This window comes from Oncorhynchus mykiss, chromosome 16 (assembly GCF_013265735.2).
Source record: "Oncorhynchus mykiss isolate Arlee chromosome 16, USDA_OmykA_1.1, whole genome shotgun sequence".
Lineage (NCBI taxonomy): Eukaryota > Metazoa > Chordata > Actinopteri > Salmoniformes > Salmonidae > Oncorhynchus > Oncorhynchus mykiss.
The window spans coordinates 70163323-70183667 of record NC_048580.1 but is presented as its reverse complement, the minus strand read 5'-3'; positions in this window follow the sequence as shown (position 1 = coordinate 70183667).

The following is a 20345-nucleotide window of genomic DNA, read 5'->3' as shown; positions in this document are numbered from 1 at the left end:
ATGGCTACTGATCCTTACAGTCAGTTTGAGATTAGACTACTGCATGGCTACTGATCCTTACAGTTTGGGATTAGACTACTGCATGGCTACTGATCCTTACAGTCAGTTTGGGATTAGACTACTGCATGGTTACTGATCCTTACAGTCAGTTTGGGATTAGACTACTGCATAGTTACTGATCCTTACAGTCAGTTTGGGATTAGACTACTGCATGGCTTCTTATCCATAAACACATCCATATGTTCCCAATGCCCCACAACTCTATTGGGTTTATTTAGGCAGGTCCCTTTCTTGTCTCTTGTCATCATTGCATCTGAAAGCCCAAAATGCTGGCGTCCCAGACCCAACATTTTATCAGAGTTAATTAGGTGTGTGGTATAGGCTGGGCTGAGACTGGGGAGTGCCTGCCCTGCTTTGAAACTCACTCTACTCTTGTTGTTCATGGTGGTTTGTATGAGCAGTTTTGGGATGGAGAGAGTAGGGAGGAAGAGGAGCTAGCTACCATGGCAGGCACTATGTGGCGTTCCATAGGGTAATTTAAAATCGATCTACAACTCTAAATGACAGACCACCACTCAACAGCAATCAACCTGAATGTGGCCCAACCCCACAGTAAGAAATAACCAGTCACATAATGAAAGCAGACATGTTCTGCTGGGAAATCGTTTCTCTCTTCCTCCTCTCCCCACTCTCTCTCTCATGTATTCTTATAGGCTACACTTTCTATTCGGTATTTAGAGTCTTCAAGGGGAAAGTAGCACAAACATTTTCACTAAGTAATGTGGGAACCTTTATGTAAAACAGCAGCAGCAGCAGGGGATAAATTAGTTTGATACACAAACAGACTTGTTTCTGTCTACACGCTTAGAAATCAAAGAGTGCTATGTGGCACCACTTGTCCCTGTAGGAAAACCCTTGAAGTCTTTTCGGGTCAGATAGAACCCGAGGTTCCAAATAGAAACTTTTCAGAGGATTTCCCTACATGGACAAGCGGTGTCAGACAGCACTCTGTTTTTTAAATGTGTTATTTTCTGAGAGTGTAATGTGTGTGTGATACTCACCCATCTCCCACGTCAGTCTCTCAAAATCTTCCTGTCAAAAGTTGTGCTGCGGGATAGATTTTCTATTGTCCTCTTCTTTAACTACAAGTATCAGAACATATTAACTGTTGGAATCACTTTACTGGGATATTAATATCCTACATTCACATGTTTATGTTACTGTAACATATGTTTAGCATAAAGCGATTTGTCACTATGGAATTTCTTATAATTGATTTGAGAAGTTTAATTGTTTGAATTAGAAGAGTTTTGGAATCTAAAACCTCTCTTGGTGTGGTTTTAGTTTGTTATATACTATTCTATTACTTTTTAAGGTTTAAAAGGCTAAAGGTAAGGTGTGAATTTCTTCATCCACACTGTAATCTCACTATAAACTCCTCCATAATATAATCTCATGTTGAAGTTGGTAAACTCCATTTTAAACATTGTAAAATAATAATTAATAGCCTATAGGTGTTTGATTACTAAATAAAATACAAATGGATCACAAAAGGGACCTCTCAAATGAATAAAATATCAATACATTACTGAAATGAAACAGATTTTTATTATAGTTATTATCAAAATTGTTATGTCATTATGATTTGTCAGTTACATCAATTCAGTGAATGACAGGGAATCATAAATAGTTCCTGTATGGTACATCCCATGATTCCACGTTCCAAATTCTATCCAACCAGTTTAACCTAGATCCAAATATTTTAAGGGTTAAGAATCCCAATATTTAATGGGAAACATGAACATCAGAGATATTCATCATATTAGTACTGCAACGACTTTAATCACACAGAGTACAAAGAAATAGATTCCCTACCACAGTACTTCTTTCTTAATCTTACCTTTAATACAAAAATACTCAGCTCATTTGAAAACATTTTTTTTTCCTAACAGGTAACTTTGTACAAGACATACAAGGAACAAATTACTGTAAAACGTCATTTCTATAAAGCCATGAGAAGGTATGAAGATCGTGTTGCACAATTCACATTCTACTTGTTGAAAGATGATTTAGAATAGGCTATTAGTTGGTTTGAGTTGGAAATAAGTATGGGCTATTTGTTACAAAAATATGTTTCTATCGATACTTTCAAAACTTAATCCAAATACATGTATATTTGCATAAATTACGAATTCGTTTAGGCTACAGTAGACTATTCATGATGCTGTGTATTTATCCAGATCTGCCACTAGTGTGGTTCGTGACTACAAACTATACATTTTAGTTTTCCAAAAGCTCATAAATACGCAAAAGTTAGTTAAAAGTGATTTAAAGTCGTTTGACATAGTTATTCCGAACATTTCTTCCAATCACAACACATATCAACACCACCTTTTCAACATAAGCCTATTTTGTCCCAACAAACCCCCGACTATTTGGTGTCCAACTATCAGATGTTTTTATCAGTCCAAATTATGAATCGTTGTCTTGATACTTTTTAATTTGCCTTTGGACAAGACATTGCAATGTATTATCTTGTTATCCATATTAGTGAACACTGTTGGAACAGGTAAGCTAATATGGTTAGGAGGTATTTCCTTGGCTACCAACAAAAATGTGTTTTCCTCCACTCCATTGAACCAAAGGCTTATTGAAGACTTGCTCCCCCACCCCCTACTCTCTCTCTCTTATACACAAACACATCCATCCGCGGTTTGGAAGCGTATGGGGAGGGGGGTTGGGGTGATGAGGAAACGGGTTGATATGCCCTGGAAGTAATTCTTTCGCCCCAAAACACAAGGTGAAATGGGACCACCAGAGCATCGCACGTGGGACCCGCACTACACATTCCAGAGCTGATGGCATTTGAGTGAAGAGCTGAACTTCTCGCACTTCTGTGTGTGGTGTTATTTTTGTAGCAGTGAATTTAAGTCCCCTAAAATATGAAAAGTTGCTGGAGAATAATACATGTTTAGATGTGTTCATTATGTTAAAAAAATATACATCATAATTTAGCTACTCAATTTAGTACAATGTCTGATGGTGTGCATGCACAGTTAATTAATGAGTTACTTATGAAATTACATGAGACGAGATGTCATACCCTTAAACATTTTAATAAGCTTTTTTTTTATTTTTACAATTTTAAAACATCTATAGGCCACTTCAAATTATATTTCGAAGAGTTACTTAATGAAATTACATTAATTATGAATAATTCCACAAACTTTAAACTCTATATATATTTCTAAATGATTCGTTCAGTATTATAAAACATAAACATAAACGAATAAACAGACCAATATGAATAAAGCAATGAGTGTGATTACTTGCAAAGCACAGAAGTAGGCTATTAGTTAGTCAAACATAGGCTACCTACAGGCCTATACACTTTCCTCTGGATATAATCCATGTGTAATGGTTGATTAAGCAATATTGTCCAAATATTTGAGATAGGTGTTTTGACATAAAACACGTCTTTATTCAATACATATGCCTCACTTATCATATTCACCACAAACAATTCCAAATCAATAGGCTATAATAAAATTGACATCGAAAATAACATTAATATTCTTCAAACATATAGGCCTAGTGATCAGAATAATATATAGACTATAATTATTATACATGTGAAATTGTAATATAAATGCTTATTTATCTTGCTTTGTTTACCAATTTATTTATTATCATATTAAGTCTGTCTAAAGTTTAAATATCTCTGTTAGTTATGTAGGGTAGACTGCAGTTGAATCAATTATATATTGCCATAACAGTTATTGGGGAAAAACCAGTCAATCTAGCGACAAAAAGAGTAATCTGCATGTCCCTAGTAAAAAAAAGTTTGCGAAAGTGGCCTGACGTCACACTCCCACAATGCTCGCGCCCCTTAACTCTGCTGCAGCCTCAGAGCGAGACAGACAAACTCAGGCCCAGAATATAGAAAAATTATTGAAAAATTTTGAAAAAAATAATAAAACAACAGATCGAGGGGAGAAAGACCGTGAAAGGTGGCGTGGGGTCTCCCACCGTAGGTTTGCGAAAAGTCGGTGATGGAATGTTACCGGGGTTCCATGAGAAATTGACTAATGCGGCGCTGGAAACTTTTTGGTGGGTAACTGCTCGTTTTTTTTGTAAGATCTCATAATGTGGCTGCACGTTCTGATGTGTGCATGTTTTGTTTAATAAGATTTCAGATTATTAAAGCAACTTTCTTCAATGATAATCGATAGATTGACGTTCACGACATTTTAATTAACACGGATCTGTTGTAGATGTTCTGCAATCGGACATGTTTTAATTTAGCTTATTTTGTGGAAGTATGTAAGCGTCGGGGTATTTAATTTTTAATTACCCGATCGTCTCTTCGCTCGAAGCTGTGTCGATAAATGTGTTACAAATGTAAATCATTTAAGTTGTAAACATTATGCATTGTGTCAATGATGGCTTTGGGAATGATGATTGATGTTCGGTGCAAGTTTTCTGCGTATGGCAGAATTTTAAACAATTTCCGAATATTTATGGTGGTGAGCATGCTACTGCAGAAGAGCGAGTGAGATAGAAGAGGGGACGTCCCTGTTGTATTTGAAAGAGTAAACAACTCTGAAAAAAAGTACCTACACATGTCACTTTCGATGTATCCTTATTCGTGGAAGTTGTTGCTTGATTTCTAGGCGCTCAAAAGGCGTCACATTATAGAAGTGAAGAACTATTTCAGTGTTTTCCTTCGACTGTTCGTCCATGCTGTAATGGCTTGTGTCATTTGTTTTTGTCGCTGATCGGATGTTTCTGGCGGATTGAGGGGCTATGCGACTTTTGTGTCTCTTGCCTTGTATGTTCCTTGTAAGGGCTACATAATATCCCTTTGGAAGGGGGCAGGGTTATGTTATGGATGTGGGGGCTCAGCTCATTTAATTTCATATGCACACTAATACATTTGTGATTGTTTTTGCTGTTTTGTTGTTCTGTTGTTGAACTTTGCTATTTCGTTTCTAACTGTTTCGTCAAACAACATTAGGCTCTAAGAAAAAAAACACATTCTGAGAAGCAGAATGTCAGCAATGTCATCTATTTAAATAGTTTGAATATTTTAGACATTAGGCCTACTTTTGTATTTGGAAGTGTTTTAGATCACTTTCGTGTTTTGATGTAGCCTACATTATACACGCAAACATAAGACTTCCTGTAATTATTATGTCAAGGATCAAAATATTAGTCTAATATTACGTGCATTACGTTGTAAAAACAGAGAACGTAGTGTGCTGATAGATACGCTGTTTGATTAGTTGTCATCAATTGGACCAACCCATGTTGCAATAACAGAATGGAGCCTGAAACATTGAGCAACATGTCAAAACTCCTGTGACTTAGTGCCTGTTTGGAAACTCCAGTTTACTTTTAGTATTTCCAGTAATTTTGACGTTACTAAACTAGTCTACTTTATTATTAGGCTGCTAACTGCTTATTGAGTGTTCGACGACCTATACAGGCTATGCGTTCCGCGTGAAAGTAAGGCTAACATACTTGCTTTAAAGTAAGCCTTTAGTTACAATGTTACTTCATTTGGCAACAGTGTTGCTTCATTTGGCAACATTGTATGCTAAATAAACAACACGCGTCCTTGAAAAATGAAACAGCCTACTGTAGGCTACATTTATGGTTAGTTAGCCCAATGTCTAGCCCAGCCTTCCTACTAATCACCACCAAGTCTTGGAGGCAACAACAAAAAATCCTCCTCGCCGCCATGGCAGGTCTGACACGAGCATGCTCCCTCCGTCAAGGCCTCACTTCCACTGCCTCGAGACACATAATAAGGAAATGGAAGTGAGAACGTCACGAGACAATGCTTTTGTTATTGACAATAACAGTACAAGTACAAGTTGAGACGCATATGTAGTTTGTTGTTTTTCCACATTATTTCTGTGTGAGTATACCCCCCAAAAAAGACCCAAATTCTTGACAGCAAGACTTAGATCAAACTAAAGTTTTTTTTAAACTACAACAACAACAAAAAAAACGTGTTAACATGATGCACGTGTATGCTACAAAGTCATATGGAATAGATACATATATTGTGGCTATAGTCTACTTCTGCAAAAGTATATTTGTAACTCCACAACAGATTAACTATGTTTTTTCCCCCCCTCTCTCCAATAGTCAAAACTAACCATTGTGACTAGGACAATTTGAACAGAAATGTTTATTTACACATTTCAAAGTTAACAGCTTTTAGAAGCACATGTTCTTTGTGGAAAATACAGTTTATGACTTACAAATAACTTGGTAATATCATATTACATTTGACTCAATATATTGTTTTTTTTCTCACCCTTGTTTATGTAGATAAAGATAACTACGTTTTCTTTAGCAGTAGTGAAGTTGTCATGGATAAACATTTGGAAACACTATAGTCAAACATCTTCTTCTGATTACCTTACACATGAATTTAGCCCGTGTGGTTGGAAGGCAACAATCTACATGTTTGCCTTGGTGATCGAGAAATGTGTTTGCGTGTATGTGTGTGGTGGAGGGAGGGAGGTCTCCTCTCTTCCTCTGGAAATGTCCCACAATCCCCTTCATCTCTGTGGGTATGAGGCTGATTTCCATGAGAAAAGGTTAATGGGAAGGAGAGGGCACATGGCAGTTAATAACCAGAGGAGAACAGGAACATCTCTGATACTATTCTTTGTATTTCTTCACCTTCTGGGGAGGTGAAGGGGATTGTGGGACATATCCAGAGGAGTGGCGAGGAGTGGGGACAGTGGGTTCATGTGAGAATGGATGTTAGCATCAGGGCGGCAACAAGATTGTTCTATTTGTTATTTTCTCAGCATGAGAACAACACTCAGATTGGGAGCCTGAGAACTGCTGCGGATCATGGGTATCAGTGGCAGTCTGTCCCTCAAAATGTGTGCGCGTGCGCGTCAACCCGAGAAGGCAAAGATTATTTATTTGTGTTACGCAACGTTTCGCACACAGTAGCCGGGCTGACTGTTGAACCCTGTGGTTGTTTAGGTCACTCCAACTCAGCCCATAAAACTGGAAAAGGATGAAGAGGGTGAGGGAGACGGAGATAACATCAGAGCCATGTTCACAGGGCTAATATCACTCCCCAACAGATCCCCTGTGAGAGCTGCTGAACAGTCCACCAACATAGAGATAGATACCCATCTGTCAGGGTCAAAACGTAGCGATGGGCAACATGATTCATCACACAAACAATTCTGTTGTGTTTATTTCATCAATGTAGTTATGGAATCATCTTATTCTAAGATTCAGTTAAGATGTGACGTTTTTAATGTTTGGATAGCACAGTTTTATTTTCCTAAAGCGTTTGTCACTCCCCTGATTCTTCTGTCAGCTTTGTTTCTGATTCCAAGCTGTTCAATACCTGTTATTGTAACCTTTTAGTTATGGGTAAGCTACTGCCTGTTATTTCATTTTGGCGAAGACAAGAGTTGGTGAAACATGAGAACGCTCTCAGAATGAATGCCGTTGCTGCCCTCAGGACATGATCCAGCCAGTTTTCCTTCAATTCTCAAAGAGGTTTTAGAACATTCTTTCATGGCATTGCCATGGCAGAGAGAAGAGTGATGCTGTCTGTCTGGATTAAAGACTGACAGGAAGCAGAACTCCTGTAAGCATATGAGAACACACGTGTATACAGGCACGACGCTCACATGCAAGCACACGCACACACACACACGGACACGCGCCACGCAAGGACACACACATCACGCAAGGACACACACTCATATGTAAGCATGTGTTCTTACATACAAGTGTCGGATCTTAATTTGAGCCAGTTTGCTACAGCAGGAAAGTAATCCTGCAGCAACATGATATAATAATTATTATGTGAATTATAATTAATGGACATTCTTGTAGGGGTTGATACATTTTTTCTTCAGGGCATATCAAGACTAACATTTTAAAGTGGAAATGACAAACTTCAGAAGCCTTTTTTAACCTGGAATACACTAGAAGTTTGCATTTCCTGCTGTGCAGTAAAATTCTCAGCAACAAAAGAGTGATCAAATTAGAATCCTACATCTGTACACTCATAAACACATGACACACTCGGCCACATACACATTTACTCACATACAATACATGCAGAGTGGTAGACGTTTCTTTGGGCCCTTGCAGTGTGCCTGAAACGGTAAGAGGACGCTACATGCTTGAACCACATACTGCCACTTTTCCTTGTGGAACTTTTTCTGGGAAGAACGGGGCAGCTGTGGCTTTTCAGGACCTAGTTCCATCCATCATAAAGCACCCATGGTTTACACACACTTACACCCCTCCTTTCCCCCTGTCTCTTGGTCTCTCTGTCTCTCAGTCTGTCTGTCTGTCTGTCTGTCTCTTTGTCTCTCTCTCTCTCTCTCTATCTCTCTCTCTCTCTCTGTCCTCCTCCATCCATCTCATCCAAAGACTGGGGCTTACACCCCTCCTTTCCCTCTGTCTCTCTGTCTCCCTCTCTCTCTCTCTCTGTCCTCCTCCATCCATCTCATCCAAAGACTGGGGCTTACACCCCTCCTTTCCCTCTGTCTCTCTCCGTCCTCCTCCATCCATCTCATCCAAAGACTGGGGCTTACACCCTTCCTTTCCCTCTGTCTCTCTCCCTCTCTCCGTCCTCCTCCATCCATCTCATCCAAAGACTGGGGCTTACACCTCTCCTTTCCCTCTGTCTCTCTCCCTCTCTCCGTCCTCCTCCATCCATCTCATCCAAAGACTGGAGCTTACACCCCTCCTTTCCCTCTGTCTCTCTCCGTCCTCCTCCATCCATCTCATCCAAAGACTGGGGCTTACACCCCTCAGGGCCACTTCCTCCATGGTCTCTTATCTAGATTTATTGCCTGTCTTTTCTTTCTGCAGTAAACACATTGTTGGTTTTAGGGGGCTTCGCTGTAAGTCCATTGTTTGAATAAGAGTTTAAACCTCAAAACACACTGGAGCGTCTCAAGGTTCTTTCCAAACATAATGATGATGAGAGCAGTTCATTTACAACTGGTATCTGAGGTTCCAAGTTGGTAATTGATTAAGCTGATGTACAGTTCTAGTCAAAAGTTTGGACACACCTGCTCATTCAAGGGTTTTTATTTATTTGGACTATTTTCTACATTGTAGAATAATAGTGAAGACACCAAAACTATGAAATAACACATATGGAATCATGTAGTAACCAAAAAAAGTGTTAAACAAATCAAAATATATTTTATATTCTTCAAAGTAGCCACCCTTTGCCTTGATGACAGCTTTGCACACTCTTGACATTCTCTCAACCAGCTTCATCTGGAATGCTTTTCCAACAGTCTTGAAGTTCCCACATATGCTGAGCACTTGTGGTTAAGTGTGGCTTGACAGTGTCACCAGCAAAGCACCATCACACATCCATGCTTCCATGCTTCATGGTGGGAACCATCCGTTCAACTACTCTGCATCTCACAAGGATGCGGTTGGAACCAAAACTCTCAAATTTGGACTCATCAGACCAAAGGACACATTTCCACCAGTCTATTGTCCATTGCTCATGTTTCTTGGCCCAAACAAGTCTCTTCTTCTTATTGGTGTACTTTAGTAGTCATTTCTTTGCAGCATTCGACCATGAAGGCCTGATTCACACAGTCTCCAATGAACAGTTGATGTTGAGATGTGTCTGTTACTTGAACTCTGTGAAGCATTTATTTGGGCTGCAATCTGAGGTGCAGTTAATTTGAGTTAACGTATCCTCTGCAGCAGAGGTAACTCTGGGTCTTCCTTTCCTGTGGTGGTCCTCATGAGAGCCAGTTTCATCACAGCGCTTGATGGGTTTTGAGACTGCACTTGAAGTAACGTTAAAGGTTCTTGAAATTTTCCACATTGACTGGCCTTCATGTCTTAAAGTAATGATGGACTCTCATTTCTCTTTGCTTATTTGAGCTGTTCTTGCCATAATATGTACTTGGTCTTTTACCAAATAGGACTATCTTCTGTATACCACCCCTACCATGTCACAACACAACTGATTGGCTCAAACACATTAAGATTGTCATGTACTGTCATGTTGTGTCTTGTTTCTGTCCTTTCCCTTCACCCTGTCTCCCTCTGCTGGTCGTTGTTAGGTTACCTTTTCTCCCCCTCTTTCCCCCAGCTGTGCCTTGTCTCCTCCTAACTACCTCGTCACCCCTTTTCCCACCTGTTCCCTTTTTCCCTCTGATTAGTCCTCTATATCTCTCTCTGTTTCTGCTCCTGTCTTTGTCGGATTCTTGTTTGTGTTGTTCATGCCTGAACCAGACTATCGTCATGTTTGCTGCAACCTTGTCCTGTCCTGTCGGAACCTGCCGGTCCATCTGAGCCTACGTTTTGTTTTGTTATTAAAGAAGCTCTGTTTACGTTAATTCGCTTTTGGGTCCTCATTCACGCACCGTAACAAAGATGGAAAGAAATTCTACAAATGTACTTTTAACAAGGCACACCTGTTAAATGAAATGATTTCCAGCATTCAAGCTGGTTGAGAGAACGCCAAGAGTGTGCAAAGCTGTCATCAAGGCAAAGGGTGGCTACTTTGAAGAATCTCAAATATAAAATATATTTTGATTTGTTTAACACTTTTTTGGTTACTACCTGATTCCATATGTCTTATTTCATAGTTTTGATGTCTTCACTATTATTCTACAATGTATAAAATAATTTAATAAATAAAAACCCTTGAATGAGTAGGCGTGTCCAAACTTTTGACTGGTACTGTATATATAGATAGATAGACATTAGGACTCAGCTCATTTAGTCGACTGGGTCCATTGTTTGGACAATAGGCTGTTGGTCGACCAATATTTGTTTTAGTCGAGCAGTTGCAAAAAAATAAATGCAATTATGACAGACTTGATGCCTGTCTCAGTGGACTAATCCATTGTAGAGGACTGGCTCAGTGGACTAATCCATTGTAGAGGTCTGTCTCAGTGGACTAATCCATTGTAGAGGTCTGTCTCAGTGGACTAATCCATTGTGGAGGTCTGTCTCAGTGGACTATTCCTTTGTGGAGGTCTGTCTCAGTGGACTATTCCATTATGGAGTCCTGTCTCAGTGGACTAATCCATTGCGGAGGCCTGTCTCAGTGGACTATTCCATTGTGGAGGTCTGTCTCAGTGGACTATTCCATTGTGGAGGCCTGTCTCAGTGGACTAATCCATTGCGGAGGCCTGTCTCAGTGGACTAATCCATTGCGGAGGCCTGTCTCAGTGGACTATTCCATTACGGAGGCCTGTCTCAGTGGACTAATCCATTGCGGAGGCCTGTCTCAGTGGACTAATCCATTGCGGAGGCCTGTCTCAGTGGACTATTCTATTGTGGAGGCCTGTCTCAGTGGACTAATCCATTGTGGAGGCCTGTCTCAGTGGACTAATCCATTGCGGAGGCCTGTCTCAGTGGACTAATCCATTGTGGAGGTCTGTCTCAGTGGACTAATCCATTGCGGAGGTCTGTCTCAGTGGACTAATCCATTGCGGAGGCCTGTCTCTGAGGACTAATCCATTGTAGAGGACTGGCTCAGTGGACTAATCCATTGTAGAGGCCTGTCTCAGTGGACTAATCCATTGTAGAGGACTGGCTCAGTGGACTAATCCGTTGTGGAGGCCTTTCTCAGTGGACTAATCCATTGTAGAGGACTGGTTCAGTGGACTAATCCATTGTAGAGGCCTGTCTCAGTGGACTAATCCATTACGGAGGCCTGTCTCAGTGGACTAATCCATTATGGAGGCCTGTCTCTGAGGACTAATCTATTGCGCAGGCCTGTCTCAGTGGACTAATCCATTGCGGAGGCCTGTCTCTGTGGACTAATCCATTGCGGAGGCCTGTCTCAGTGGACTAATCCATTGCGGAGGCCTGTCTCAGTGGACTAATCTATTGTAGAGGACTGGCTCAGTGGACTAATCCATTGTAGAGGACTGGCTCAGTGGACTAATCCATTGTGGAGGCCTGTCTCAGTGGACTAATCAATTGCGGAGGACTGGCTCAGTGGACTAATCCATTGCGGAGGCCTGTCTCAGTGGACTAATCCATTGCGGAGGCCTGTCTCAGTGGACTAATCCATTGCGGAGGCCTGGCTCAGTGGACTAATCCATTGTAGAGGACTGGCTCAGTGGACTAATCATTGTAGAGGACTGGCTCAGTGGACTAATCCATTGCGGAGGCCTGTCTCAGTGGACTAATCCATTGCGGAGGCCTGTCTCAGTGGACTAATCCATTGTAGAGGACTGGCTCAGTGGACTAATCCATTGTAGAGGACTGGCTCAGTGGACTAATCCATTGTAGAGGACTGGTTCAGTGGACTAATCCATTGTAGAGGACTGGCTCAGTGGACTAATCCATTGCGGAGGTCGTGGGGATGGCACACCAGTATCACTAGTTGTACATTTAGCGTTAATTCCCATAATTCCTTATCTACAATGTTTTGTATTCAATGCATTCAATGTGTTATTATTCCAGTCTTTTACAGTTCATATCGTAGGAGTGGACACGTTGTTTGCAGAGCGTACAACCTATTCTACACTTGTGAGAAACAAGTTTTGGTTTATTTCATTTCATTTACGGAGTTGTCAATTTATTCATTGGGCTTTGTTTGGAGGGCTCCAAACGCTACCTGGCCTGCACACAAATGTAGGCTTATAAATGTGCCCATGTGGGGCACTGATAGTATTTTCTGTTAGAAAAGTCATAAAATAGGCCTACCTGAATACTTCTTATCCTTTGCGCAAATGGACTATAGCTGTGTCTGTCTGAAGCTCACTGGGGCATGACACTGAGGGTCCAATTATACAATGTTGCAAGGGTAACCTTTATTTAACTAGGCAAGTCAGTTAAGAACAAATTCTTATTTACAATGACGGCCTACACCGGCTAAACCCGGACAATGCTGGGCCAATTGTACGCCGCCCTATGGGACTCCCAATCACGTCTGGTTGTGATACAGCCTGGATTCAAACCAGAGTGTCTGTAGTGACGCCTCTAATGCTGAGATGCAGTGCCTTAGACCGCTGCGCCACTCGGGAGCCCAAACGTGCTGGACCAAGTTGGTAGTTGATACAATGTTTCAAGTTCCTTGCAGACAGGCCATAGCCAAAGTTATTTATTTTTATCAGGATATTTTCTACCTGCAGGCTGCAATGTTTTTATTTGTTGGCTTTATGTAGGCTATTCTTATAATGTCAATGGAAGTTACTTTTAGATTTGTATAATTTTCATTTAGATAGAATTTTGAATCACATGACAATGATTTTGAGATAGGAAGAATTTATTATAAATCTGTTCCACAAAAAGGTGCAAATGAAAATCATAACCGGCACGCAGATCGGTAGAAATGGTAAGATAAATTGGCACTCCCGAATGGAAAAGTTTGCCGAACCCTGGTGTAGCCTATTACCAGTAACTTCGCAGATTCTGCCATTACGCTCCCGAAAGCCAACAGCTGTTCGGGAACAGGTTTATTTCTTCTGATTGGGATATATTGATCTCTAGCTCCCGCTTTAGTCATTTGTGTGTCTTAATTATTTAATCACAGTGTATTTAAAGTATCAGATAAGCTCCGTACGTATATCGTTGATTTGATTAAAACACATAGGGTGTGTCTATATATGGACAAATAAACATTCAAAAATGTCGACCAGTCAATTGGTCGAAAGAACAGACGACTCTTGGTCGACCAAGATGTTTTTTAGTCGGGGACAGCCCTAATAGACACATGTCAGAGGATCTATCAGAAACGTTTTTGCCCTGAAGTCAAATGTATTGATTCTGTTGTTTAGTACTGCTGTGATTTCCATGGCAACCACTCAGACAATAACCAAGTCAGAGGTAAGAGCCAGGTTCAATTGCACACGCCAATGTTTACGCAATATCTTTGTTTACGAACTACTGCCTGCAGACACGTTCACACTCTGAAAACGGATACCTGTGAGGTGAACCTACCTGGCAGTTGTATAATGTTTTACAGCACACAAAGGGATTCGACGATTTAATATGACCACGGGGGGAATAGATTTAGTGTGTAAGAACTACAAAGCAGGTTCAATTGTATTGTGCCCTAACCAGGACCCTCGCTCTGGAGGGTAGTTCAGACAGACTGGATCCTGAGCTTCACTATGCAAAACCTAGTATTCTCCATTCTCCTTTCTACAGATGCTACGTTTAGCTAAGTGGCAGGAGAACATGTAGGTTTGGATTAAAGGGGTTTTGAAATAATAAAACGTTAGTCAAATGCCCGACTAAGGAGGGAGTTATTTGTCTTAGCTTTGTAATACGTTAAATATGCTGCAGTTCAGTTACGCTATCTTATGAGTCAGTGAATCAGAGGAAACCTGAAGGGAGGAGCCAACGAGTGGAGCGGCAGTAGTGAGAGTAACTCCTGCTTCACACTCCGAGCAGAGTACTGTCAGACATCGGGTCTGGTGACACATTCACCCCCCCCCCTTCCTCTCAAGTGATTTTTAATAACCCCTCTACAACCCCACCCTGCTAAACAATCCCAAATGCCAAAAAAAAAAAAAATATATGCCAATGAAAACGTTCAACTCCCTTCTCAGACAAAAGACCAGAAAACGTCTCTCCCTAATTAGAAAGGTTTAGAAAAACATAGAGTTTTGGAGATGACTTTTAGACCGTGTGAAATTATGCCTTATTATTTGGTAACTTTCAAATCTCACAAAATTTGGCCATAAAGTTTGAGGAAGAGGAATGGCGAAGGAAAGGATGCATTAAGATGAGCGATTATGAAAACTTTCTGAACGTTGCATTGATAAATATGGAGAGAACTTCAATATGGAGAGAACTTCATTGAGACATCAGAGTGTATGGGAGATGGAAGATCCATCAGGTTCCGCAGCTTTGCTCTGTGTTTAGGTGAACATGTGCTCTGTTCATTCAAACCCACGTTTGACTACATTCAGTTTTAGATCTAAGTCGGTCTAGAACATGTCTTCATTTTGAACGGCTATAAATGAACTTACTGAATGAGCCTACATTTAATGAGTGGTTCATAGTTATAACGGTTGTTCTATACCTGAGAGAGAGAAGAGAAGTGCTGCATGTTCAGTGAAGCCACGAACAGCCTACCTCTCTTTTGGACCAGGCTTCCTAATTGGCTGCTGTCATCCTTCTCTTTCTCTTCTCTATTCATCTGTCCTTTGTCAACTTCCTCTGATCTCATCCCACCATTCTCATCCCCTCTCTCCAACCAGTAGTGTTGCTCCTCCTATCGCAGTGCTAGCTGTGCCACTAGAGATTCTGGGTTCAAGTCCAGGCTCTGTTGCAGCCGGCCGCGACCGGGAGACCCATGGGACGGAGCACATAATTGGCCCAGCGTCGTTCGGGTTAGGGGAGGGTTTAGGGGAGGGTTTGGCCGGCAGGGATGTCCTTGTCCCATCGCGCACTAGCGACTCCTGTGGCGGGCCGGGCGCGCTGACACGGTCACCACGATTGGTGCGGCTGGCTTCCGGGTTAAGTGGGCATTGTTTCAAGAAGCAGTGCGGCTTGGTTGGGTTGTGTTTCGGAGGACGCATGGCTCTCGACCTTCGCCTCTCCCGAGTCTGTACGGGAATTGCAGCGATGAGACAAGATTGTCACTACCAATTGTATACCATGAGATTGGGGAGAAAAAGGGGTAAAAGTAACAATGAAATAGTTGCTCCTCCTCCTCCTCACCTGTCCTCTCTCCTACCAGTGTTGCTCCTCCTCCTCACCTGTCCTCTCTCTCCTACCAGTGTTGCTCCTCCTCCTCACCTGTCCTCTCCCCTACCAGTGTTGCTCCTCCTCCTCACCTGTTCTCTCTCCTACCAGTATTGCTCCTCCTCCTCACCTGTCTTCTCTCTCCTACCTGTGTTGCTCCTCCTCCTCAACTGTCCTCTCTCCTACCAGTGTTGCTCATCCTCCTCACCTGTCCTCTCTCCTACCAGTGTTGCTCCTCCTCCTCACCTGTCCTCTCTCCTACCAGTGTTGCTCCTCCTCCTCACCTGTCCTCTCTCTCCTACCAGTGTTGCTCCTCCTCCTCACCTGTCCTCTCTCCTACCAGTGTTGCTCCTCCTCCTCACCTGTCCTCTCTCCTACTAGTGTTGCTCCTTCTCCTCATCTATCCTCTCTCTCCTACCAGTAGTGTTGCTCCTTCTCCTCATCTATCCTCTCTCCTACCAGTAGTGTTGCTCCCTCTCTACCTGTCCTCTCTCTCCTACCAGTGTTGCTCCTCCTCTCCTCTCCACCTGTCCTCTCTCTTCACCTGTCCTCTCTCTCTTCCTGTCCTCTCTCTCCTCCTCTCCTCTCCACCTGTCCTCTCCTCTCTTCCTGTCCTCTCTTTCCTCCTCTCCTCTCTTCCTGTCCTCTCTCTCTTCCTGTCCTCTCTCCTCCTCTCCTCTCCTCTCCACCTGTCCTCTCTCTCTTCCTGTCCTCTCTCTCCTCCTCTCCTCTCCACCTGTCCTCTCCTCTCTTCCTGTCCTCTCTTTCCTCCTCTCCTCTCTTCCTGTCCTCTCTCTCTTCCTGTCCTCTCTCCTCCTCTCCTCTCCTCTCCTCTCCACCTGTCCTCTCTCTCTTCCTGTCCTCTCTCTCCTCCTCTCCTCTCCTCTCCACCTGTCCTCTCCTCTCTTCCTGTCCTCTCTTTCCTCCTCTCCTCTTTCTGTTCATCCCATCTTGTCGTCCTGCTGGTACATCCTCTTCCATCCCTCCTCCTTCTCCTTACCATTTTCTTCTTTCCTTCTCTTCCCCCTCTCTCCCCAATTCTTCTTTCCTTCTCTTCTCCTCCCTCTTCAAGTGCTTCTCTTCCCCCTCTCTCCTCAACTTCAGATTCCCTCCCTCTCTCTTATCTTAATACTGCAATACTACCCCATTGACATTAGTACACTTCATGAACACACACGTGGTTGACTGCATGTTGTACCGCCCAGATGCACATACCTCCCCTCTCTTTTTCTCCCTCTCACATTTCTTTATCTCTCGCTCTCTCCCTCTAACATTTCTTTCTCTCTCGCTCTCTCCCTCTCACATTTCTTTCTCTCTCCCTCTCCTCAAAGTCTTGGACAACAACAACATAAAAAATGTAAGTGGAGTGACAACTGTGAGTTCTTTTCTGTGTCCCCTCCAGGGTCAGTGTGAAGTTTTCAGTTTGATTGAAGGTCCCTTTTCTCTGGTGTCTGGTGTGAAAGCTGTCCTAATTGAATGATAAAGTGCCCTGAGATGGAGTCCGGTGAACAGGCAACAATGCCCAGCCTGTGTGTGGTAGAGGGATTTTGGTTCACATCCAGCCTTTGCCTCTCTACTCCGAGAGAGGGCCTATTATACAACTCTCTGCTGGACTAGGTCACGTGACTGCCTCTCTCTCCCCTCCCCCCTCTGTACTGTGCCCTCCCTTCCCCAGTGTGGGCTGACCAATCACGGGCCAGTGTGTCCTCTTCACACTGGCCATGTTGGTTGAATGGCCTCATTTTGCCAGCGAGTGACTTTCTGCACATATCTCTGTGCTCACTACCTCAGCTGCCTGCTGGACGCCACAGTGACAGGGGGGGAACAGATCCTTATCCAAACATGTTCAGCTCATAGAGATACAACCGCCAGAGAGATTCTGCAAAACTCACCAGCTACAAATACCCTAAAATACTCTAAACTACACTAAAATACCCTAAATTACCCTAACATACCCTAAAATACCCTAAAATACCATAAATTACCCTAAAATACCCTAAATTACCCTAAAATACCCTAAATTACCCTAAAATACCCCAAAATACCCTACATTACCCCAAAATACCCTAAATTACCCTAAATTACCCTAAAATACCCTAAATTACCCTAATATACCCTAAAATACCCTAAAATACCATAAATTACCCTAAAATACCCTAAATTACCCTAAAATACCCTAAAATACCCTAACATACCATAAAATACCCTAAAATACCCTAAATTACCCTAAAATACCCTAAATTACCCTAATATACCCTAAAATACCCTAAAATACCATAAATTACCCTAAAATACCCTAAATTACCCTAAAATACCCTAAAATACCCTAAAATACCCCAAAATACCCTAAATTACCCAAAAATACCCTAAATTACCCTAAATTACCCTAAAATACCCTAAAATACCCAAAAATACCCTAAAATACCCTAAATTACCCTAAAATACCCTAAAATACCCTAAATACCATAAATTACCCTAAAATACCCTAAAATACCCTAAATTCACATTATACAGTTTTGTCTTTATCTACACTATTAGCAACAAAATAAAGGTGCTATCTAGAACCTAAAAGGGTTCTTCGGCTGTCCCTGTAGGAGAATCCTTTGAGGAAACAATTTTGGTTCCAGGTAGAACGTCATTGGTTTCCATGTAGAACCCTTTCCTCAGAGGATTCTACATGGAACCCAAAAGAGGGTTCTACCTGGAAACAAATAGGGCTCTCCTATGGGGACATCTGAAGAACCCTTTTGGAACCCTTTTTTCTGAGTGTATAGTAGAATGTCCTACCGTGTAAATGGGGGGGGGGGGGGGGGGGGGGGGGTGTTTAGGTGTGTTTTCTGGCTGCATCCCCTTAGTTACGCCTGGTTTTGTCCATTCTGTTTTGGTCTGTAAGCTGTTTACATACCAATGGAATTAGATTTGTTGTAGCTGTTTATTTATATATATATATATTTTGTTGTTGTTGATATATTCACAAATACAGGAGATACTTGAAGATAAATGGATGAAATAGACTTCATCTTAACACCACACTGAGACCAGAGATGTTTATTTAGTTGGCCTCTATTTAGCTCCCCTGTCCAAGTACTGAAGTACTTGCCGTTTTTTTTTTGCTAAGGAGATAGGTGACCAGCTGATTTCCCATAAGCCGGCGGCAGGGTAGCCTAGTGGTTAGAGTGTTGGACTAGTTCAAATCCCCGAGCTGACATGGTACAAATCTGTCCTTCTGCCCCCCTGAACAAGGTAGTTAACCCACTGTTCCTAGGCCGTTATTGAAAATAAGAATTTGTTCTTAACTGACTTGCCTAGTTAAATAGAGGTAAAATAAATAAAAGCCTCATCTAGATGTCATCACTGTGGTGGATGAAGATTTCAAATAAATCAATGCTTCATTTGTATTTGACATGTTATTTGGAAAGTGAAGTTACTAATACCTGTTCCTAAATGTAATGAATAGTACGGAATGGGGATAATCAATGATTTGTATGTGTCCAGTGTTTCCCCTAGGATCTTTTTCAGCGGCGGTGGCAAAGTTACAAAATGTTGTTGTTTTAAAGCACATTTCCTACAATTCTACACATTATGTCATGGGGCAGACAGAACGGGTTACAGTTTCAAAGCACATTTCCTACAATTCTACACATTATGCCATGGGGCTGATAGAAAATCTGCAGTTTTAAAGCAAATTTCTTGCAATTATACTTTTTTTTTCTTCCATGGCTTATGCCTTGTTCTTAAGCTATTTGAGTGACTCAAACATTATAACAAAATCAATGGGGACCCCATTGATTTGGGGAATTTTCTATTCTCCCTGACTGTCTAGTTTTTATTTTGCCAATTGTTAGAAATTATAATTGCAGTGGCGGCCACAATTTAGCAGTGGTGGTGGTGCGCCACGGCTAAATACATATAGGAGAAACACTGTGTGTATATGATGATATTTTCCTGGCATTTATTATGTGACATTTTATGGTAATTACTGAAAATCATATATCTATGTTTAGGGGCCAGTGACGAAGAGATGTACTGTACACAGAAGTTCATTTGGCATTGAGCAGGACCTCTGGTTAACTATTTTACCCCTCACCTGAAACCTAAACCTCCCTTTCCCTGAGCAGTGCAGGGTTCCAAGCATTCTCTCCTTACACACACACACGCACGCACGCACGCACGCACGCACACACACACACACACACACACACACACACACACACACACACACACACACACACACACGCACACACACACACACACACACAGTTGTACTTGCAGTGTGCTGGAGGTAGTGCAGTGGAATGCCATTTATTGTAATGACCGTGTGTGTTTATCTCTGAGAAGATAGGAGGAGGAAAGTGTTCAAATGTGGTAATGAAAATCTCCTGATCTGGGGGTCCCCCGGCCCTAATTCTCTCACTCTCACTCTTTTTCTTTCCTACACCTGTTGCATTTCCCCTTCCTCTTGCCAACTCTCTCACACACGCCGATCCTCTCGTAAACACTGAAGAGAAATTCGCCTTTGGAGTTAGTCCCTTTGCCATCACTTGATCATGCAGGGGGATAGCCTGCCTCTGGTATTCCTTATGGAAGAATGGCTACTTGCTCTTTGTAGTCGAGTTATCACCCTTCCTTCTCCCATATGTCTACAA